The sequence below is a fragment of the Dromiciops gliroides genome, chromosome 4, assembly GCF_019393635.1.
Source record: "Dromiciops gliroides isolate mDroGli1 chromosome 4, mDroGli1.pri, whole genome shotgun sequence".
Taxonomy (NCBI): Eukaryota; Metazoa; Chordata; class Mammalia; order Microbiotheria; family Microbiotheriidae; genus Dromiciops; species Dromiciops gliroides.
The window spans coordinates 78,188,041-78,195,383 of record NC_057864.1 but is presented as its reverse complement, the minus strand read 5'-3'; positions in this window follow the sequence as shown (position 1 = coordinate 78,195,383).

Genomic DNA, 7,343 nt, shown 5'->3' with positions numbered 1-7,343 from the left:
CAGTGGCTGGCAGCCTGGCAAACCAGGCCCTGGTGTCAATAAGGATTGCAATGACTGGGGCTGTTCAAATAATGGCATCCGGAGCTTGACATTCCAAACATGAACCCCAGTCTATTCACAGAGGGGAGAGGGACAGCCAGCAAGGGCCCAACAGACGAGTCCCTAACCCACACTGATTATCTTCCCATGGCTTCCAGGAATTGAAGGGTCCCTGTCCCAGTGAAAACGAAGCCGCCTTCAAGGCCCTGGGTGTGTAAATCCTGAACCTGGGACTGCTGGTCACAGCTGCCTTCCTGTTTACACAGCTGAGCTGAATGGGGCAGGGAGATGAGAATTCAGCATCTCCAGTCTTGGCATAGGACCAGGGGATCTTGGGGAGGCTGGGTGGTGATCTCTCACCTCCTTCGTGGAAGAGGCTATTTCTAGCCAAGAGTGTCCTCCCGGAAATGGGGATGATAGGTTACCCAGTGCTTCTGTCTTCTGAGCAGGAGCATGTATCAGAAAGGCGGGGTAGTATCATGAAGGATGCTGAAAAGCTGTTCATTCCATTCAAGGAGGAAAAGGGGAGAAACTGGCTTAAATCCCAGAATGCCTGAAGGAGATTAAAAGTAAGGGTGAACTCACTGATTGTAAGAGTGGTTATACCCCGGGGGAGGGGGGTGGCGGGAAGACAATAAGATAAAGGAGTCTTCTCAAGAGATTTGAATGAAGAGAGTAGAGAATAGTTCTTTCTCCCAGAGATGGCAGTGGGGGTTATCCTTGCCTAGAGGCAGCAGGATTAGCCTGGACCCGAGGCCTCAATGCTCCTTTGATTCTAAATGAAGTATTGTCACTTTCTAATGTCCCACTTTCACATCTCAGCATTTAGCACCGTCCCTAGCACTTAATAAACACGGAGAAGGTTTGTTGATTGTGTTTGTTGATTGCAGTTTCGTAGCCTCTTATATAGTAAGTTGGAATCTAGAAGACCTACTTTCAAATCCTGCCTCTGACAACGGCTGTTTGACCTTGGGTAAGTCATTAGGTAACTGCGCTCTCTAGAGTTATTAACAATCCCTTAGTTTGCCAAATCTCATGGCCTTTTCTCAATCCTCATCTTCTTGACCTCTGTGCAGTTACTGAGATTTGATCACCCTCTTCTTCTGGATACCCCCTTCTCTCTAAGTTTCTGTTCTCTCTTATCTGTTACCATCCTACCTGTCTCCTTTGCAGGATCTTCGTTCAGTCCCGCTAAACTTGGATGTTCCCCAGGTCTCTGTCCTGGGCACTTTTCTTTTCTCCCTCTATCTCCCATTTCACTTGGTGATCTCATCTCCTCCCATCAATTCAATGATTATTTCTATGCAGCTGATTCTCAGGTCTTGTCCAGCCCTAACCTCTCTGCTGACCTCTCCAGTCTCCCACCTGCCTATTGGATGTCTCAAACTGGATGTCCCATAGACATCTGAAACCGAACATGCCAAATATATCTTTCCTTCCAACCCCTCCCTGCTTCCTAACTCCCCTATTGCTGTTGAGAACACTTCCATCTTCCCATTCACTCAGCCTCACAGCCTAAGTATTATCCTAGCTAGACTCATCACTCTCTCACTTCTGTTTCTCCACCATATCCAATCAGTTGCTAAGTCCTGTTGTTTCTATACTATTAACATTTCTAGTGTAGGCCTCTTCTCTGACATGGCTACCACCCTCCCGTAGTCCTGGTCATCTCACATCTGGATTATTTCAGTAGGCTGCTGGTTGTCTCCCTGGCTCAGGTGTTTCCCCACTTTGGTCAACCCTCTGTTCAGCTCAAACTGTTTTTCTTAAAGTGCAAATCTATCCATGTCAGCTCCCTCCCACCCTCCTATTCAATTAACACTAGCGATTCCCTATTACTTGCTGGATTAAATATCACATCCTTTGTTTGGCTTTTAAATCACATTATAATCTGTCCCCTTCCTACCTTTCCATTCTTATTCTGATTTTGGGGGGGGGGTGAGGCAATTGGGGTTAAGTGACTTGCCTAGGGTCACACAGCTTAGTAAGTGTCAAGTGTATGAGGCTGGATTTGAACTTAGGTCCTCCTGAATCCAGGGCCGGTGCTCCTTTCCATTCTTTTTAAACATTCCTCCCCTCCATGTACTTTGAGTGGTACTGGTCATCTTGCTGGTCCTTGCACGAGACACTGCTTCTCCTGACTCTGTGTTCTCACTGACTTCCATTGGTTCTTTCCCATCTCCCTTAAAGTCCCATTTTTTTTTTTTTGGCGAGGCAATGAGGATTAAGTGACTTGCCCAGGGTCACACAGCTAGTAAGTTTCAAGTGTCTGAAGCCGGATTTGAACTCAGGTCCTCCTAAATCCAGGGCTGGTGCTTTATCCACTGCGCCACCTAGCTGCCCCCTAAAGTCCTATCTTCTGCAAGAAGCTTCTTCATGTCTTCTCTAATCTTATTGCCTCCTCTCTGAGATGATCTCATATGTATACCGTATATATCTTGTTTGCACACAGGTGTTTGTTTACATGCTGCCTTCTCCATTAGACTGGGAACCCTTTGAGAGTAGAAATTATTCTTTGCCTTTCTTTGTATCCCCAAAGCTTGGCTCAATGCCTGGCACATAGTTGGTGCTTAATAAGTGATAGTTGACCAACTGATAATTAGAAAGTGATGAGGCTGACTCATCTTCATACTTCTCTTTAAGGAGTTTTCACTGGAGGTATCTGGGTGGCAAAAACACTTACTAGTTGTCTTTCCCTTGGCAAGTCACTTAATCTCTGCCTCAGTTTCCTTGTCTGTAAAATAGAGATAATAATAACACCTACACCCCAGGGTTGATGTGAAGATCAAATAAAATTTTATTTGTAAAGCATTTCTCTCACTGCCTGACACATGGTAGGTATTTAACAAATGCTTCTTCCCTCCCCACCCCATTCACTTCTCCCATCTCTTTTAAGACTTTCAAAAAGGGATACAGAATAAAGAATCAGTGTGTAAAATAGTAAGAAAGAATGTCCAGATGAATATCTAAATGTTTAGACATGGCTCATGAATAGCATTAGAATATGACTTTGGTATATGGCACCCCTTTTTCCAGAGGGGACTGGGATTTCTTCCTTAATGGGAGCAGGAGCAGGAGTAGGGCTGTTGCCGGGTCTCTTCTTCTCTCATCTGTCTCAAAGAGGAGTATTGACTTAGATTTACATGTCTTTGCTGCCTCAAATATTTGTACTAGAGGGATACATTTCTTAGGAGTCCAGGAAGAAATCTACTTCCTGGCAGATCTTAAGGGGGAAGATAACCCTTAGCTTACATTTACTAGTTTAGGTCCTTCTTCTCCAAAGCTTTTATATAAGAAACTCCCACAAATAATGAATAGTTAGTAAATCACTTAAGTCAATAAACCTTTATTAAATGCCTACTATGTGCCAGGCACTACATAAAAAGAAGTTGAAAGATGGGGGGGAAGGGAGAGTGAAACAATTAAATCAAAGCATATAGCAAATGGAAATTGGAGAAGTTATACAGAGTAGAATATACTAAAGAATTAATAATCATGAATGAGCTCTTTAGCTGGGAGCAAGAGAAGAACTCAGCTCAACTCAAGAGAAGGCCTAGTATTCCAAGTGAAAGTCTCAAGTGAGGCAAGCTAGAAATTAGGGACACATTGGGATCAGTTTTCTCTATATGTCCTCTCTCCTTGAAACTATCTCTGTCTCTCTTTCTGTCTCAGTCTCTCCTTTTTTTCTTCTCCCTCTCCCCCCTCCCTCCCTTCTCCTCTCTTCTCTGCCCTTCCTTCTCCATCTCTATCTCCCTCTCCTTCCCCTCTGCCTTTCCCTGGAGTTTCTCCCTATGAGTCTTTGTTACCATACAGTTGTCTCCCCCAAGAAGCTCTGCCACTAATTCCACTCCTCAGGCAGGTACAGTGTTGTCTCAGCATTCTCTCTAACAATTAGGAATCATGTTCCCATAGGCAGAACAAGGCTACCCCTCGCCCATTCTGCTTGGGTGGGAGGCAGGGTTACTAGTGTCAACAGCAATGGTGCCTATAGTGTGGTTACTGCTTAGCTGATAGAAGAAGTAATCATTTAAGCAGAATGAAAAAAAATTAACTCCCTTTTATCCTGTTGAAGCAATAATGTATCTGCTTCCCAGCCCACTCATCTTTGAGGTCTAATAGGCAATTTGACTCATTTCTGATCCTATTTTTACCCCCATATGCCATATCTTCTATTGTTCCCTTAGCGTTCAGTCATTTTTATTGTGTTTGACTTCTCATGACTCCCATTTGGGGTTTTCTTGGCAAGGATACTAGAATAGGTTGCCATTTTCTTCTCCAGCTCATTTTACCCATGAGGAAATGAGGGTAAACAGGGTTAAATGACTTGCCTAGGGTCACACACCTAGTAAGTGTCTGAGGCCAGATTTAAACTCACAAAGATGAATTGTCCTGACTTCAAGCCCCAAACTCCATCCACTGTGCCACCTAGTTGCCCTGTATGGTTCTCTCTTTGTCTCTGTCTCTCTGTCTCTGTTTCTCTGTCTCTGTCTCTCTCTGTTTCTTTGTCTCTCTCTCTCTCTAATGAACGAGGGTATGACCAGAGGAGAGATGTCCCAACTAGCTTTCAGGTTCATTCTGTTTAATGAATCTCTAGAGGAGACCCAACCACCTCTTTCTGTAGCTGGCCCTTCATCGACATATGGTTGAAATGTTCACCTTGAGGTGAGAGGATGCCAGCCAAGTTCTATCAGGAGGTAGGTGGGATGGAGGTGGTAGACAAATGGATAGTTTCACATTGGCCGCTAGTCAGGATCCCAGGCAAGCATCTGCATGGAGAAACAGGCCTGATTCTCTTGACAGAGGAAGCTTCGGCCCAGGGTTTACCTCAACTGGAAACATGGGCTCTCTGCCTGTTTGCCAGTCTGCCAAGTTTGGCAGCCAGTGTGGACTTCCTCCTGCATTTACATGGGAGAAAAGAAGAGCTCAGTGGAGCTCTAACGGGAGTTATGTTACTTCCTTCCCTTTAAGCCCTGCTCTCACCATCACCTTGCAATTGATCAAGACAGTTTGTTCATGAGAAACAGCGGTGTAGGGAGGAAGGGTCTCAGAGAATAGAAAGACCCTTGGGGGGAAAGCATAGAGGACTCTGTGATGGTGAATAAAAGACCAAAGGAAAATTTGTTTACAGATTGCCAGCTATGACCATGTTGTATGTACTGGCACTTAAAAGATGCTGGGAGACTGGTGAGATGAGAGGTTCAATTACCTCCTGCCCCTCACAGGCGAAGGAGCCAAGGGTAGCCATATGCCCAATTCTGCCCATGGGGCTATTGGGGGAAATGCTTCATCTCTCATCCTGCCTCTCTAGACGTCATTAATAAGAGATGCCAGGAAGGATGATGGAAACTGAATTCCCTTGTTAACTCAGGGACAGTTGAATTTTAATGATTCCTCGTTGTCACACTGACTCTTCTTTGAGATCAGAAGACATTCTATTGTCACAGGGTCCCAGATTTGAGTTGGAAGTGACTCCAGGGGCCACTGAGAACAATGCCTTCATTTAAAACTAAAATTAATTTTTTAATTGACAAAAATCCACCCACCCACTTTCTTCTAATCCCCACTGGAAAAGAATGAAGAATAAATATTTAAATAAATATGCATAGTCAAACAAAATAAATTCTTTAATTGGTCATGTTTGGGGAAAAAAAGGATACACCCTGAGTATTTACACCCTGAGTCTCTTACCTCTCTGTTAGGAGGTGAGCAGGATGTTTCTTCACAAGACCTCTGGAATTGTGGTTGGTTCATTGTGCTGATCTTGAGTCTTTCAAAGTTGTCATTATATAAATTGTTCTTCTAGTTCTGCTCATTTCACTCTGCATCAGTTCATATAAGTCTTCCCAGGTTTCTCTATAACTGTCCCCTTCACCAATTTTTACAGCACAATAGTACTCCATTCGCATTCATATACCATAATGTGTTTTGCCATTTTCCAATTGATGGGAACCTTCTCTTCTTCCAGTTCTTTGTTGCCACAAAAAGTAGCTGTACAAATGGGATAAGACTTTCGTGTAAAAAATGAAGAAACTGATACCTAGAGAGATCGAGTCACTTGTCCAAAATCACAGAAGCAGTAAGTGTTCAATCTGAGATGTGAACCCAACTCCTCTGACTCCAAAGCCCAAACTCTTTCCACTCTACCACACTGTCTCTAGTTTTCCTATTTGATCATACCAACAAGTAGGCTTCAGTGGAGAAGCAGGAGGAAGAAAGCTGCTAGGCAACCTTAATTTCCACTTTCACTCTTCATAGGCCCACACCACTTTTCTTGATTTAGCTGAGCTTGATTTAACTGGTTTAGCTTGATTTAGTTGAGCTTGATGAGAAAATGTCAGGATTCAAGGAGGAGGATGGAGAGGAAGAGTATGAGAAAATGGGACTGTGAGTCATCCATAAGTTTGTCCTTGTATTGTTGGTTGTTTAGCTTTTTAAACTGATGAGCCTGAGGAAAAACTCAATAGAGGAAAGGGAGGCAGAGTGAACTATCCTACAAGTGACTTGTCCAATATCCCATTGATAGTAGTCAGGCCAAAATTGAAGGTAGGTCCTCTGTTCCTAGAGCCATTGCTTATTGCTTTGGGGCCCATTCAAATGAATGAGGGTATGACCAGAGGAGAAATGTCCCAAATAGCCTTCAGGTTCTAAGACTCTGAGTTCCAGGAACTCATGAAGAAAGAATGGAGGCCATGGAGAAGTAGCCAAAAGAAGAGAAAGGGAAAGTATTTTATAGAATAATTGATATTTCTTTCATCCTTTAAGGCATACAAAATGTTTTCTTTGCATCAACTCTATGAGGCATTGTTTTACAGTGGAAAGAACACTGACTCTGGGATCAGAGGTCCTGGGTTCAAAACCTGCCTCCTATGCTTATTTTTTATTTTAACTTTTTTTTTGCAGGGCAATGAGGGTTAAGTGACTTGCCCAGTGTCACACAGCTAGTAAGTGTCAAGTCTTTGAGGCAGGATTTGAACTCAGGTCCTCCTGCATACAAGGCCAGTGCTTTATCCACTGCGCCACCTAGCTGCCCCACTCCTATGCTTATTACTTGTGTGTCCTTAAGCAAATCACTTTAGCTCCCCTGGGTCTCAGCTTCCTTATTTGTAAAATGAGGGTGTTGAACTACATAGCCTCTGAGGTCCCTTCTGGGTCTAGATGTATGAGATTTTGGGTAGCTTATTCAAATATTATCTTCATACTACAGATGAAGAAACTGAGGTTGAGCAATTGGTAGTCACCCAGCTTGTGTCAGAGTGCTATCTGAACATAGGTTTCACAGAATAGGAAAGAAGGAGGGAGAGGAG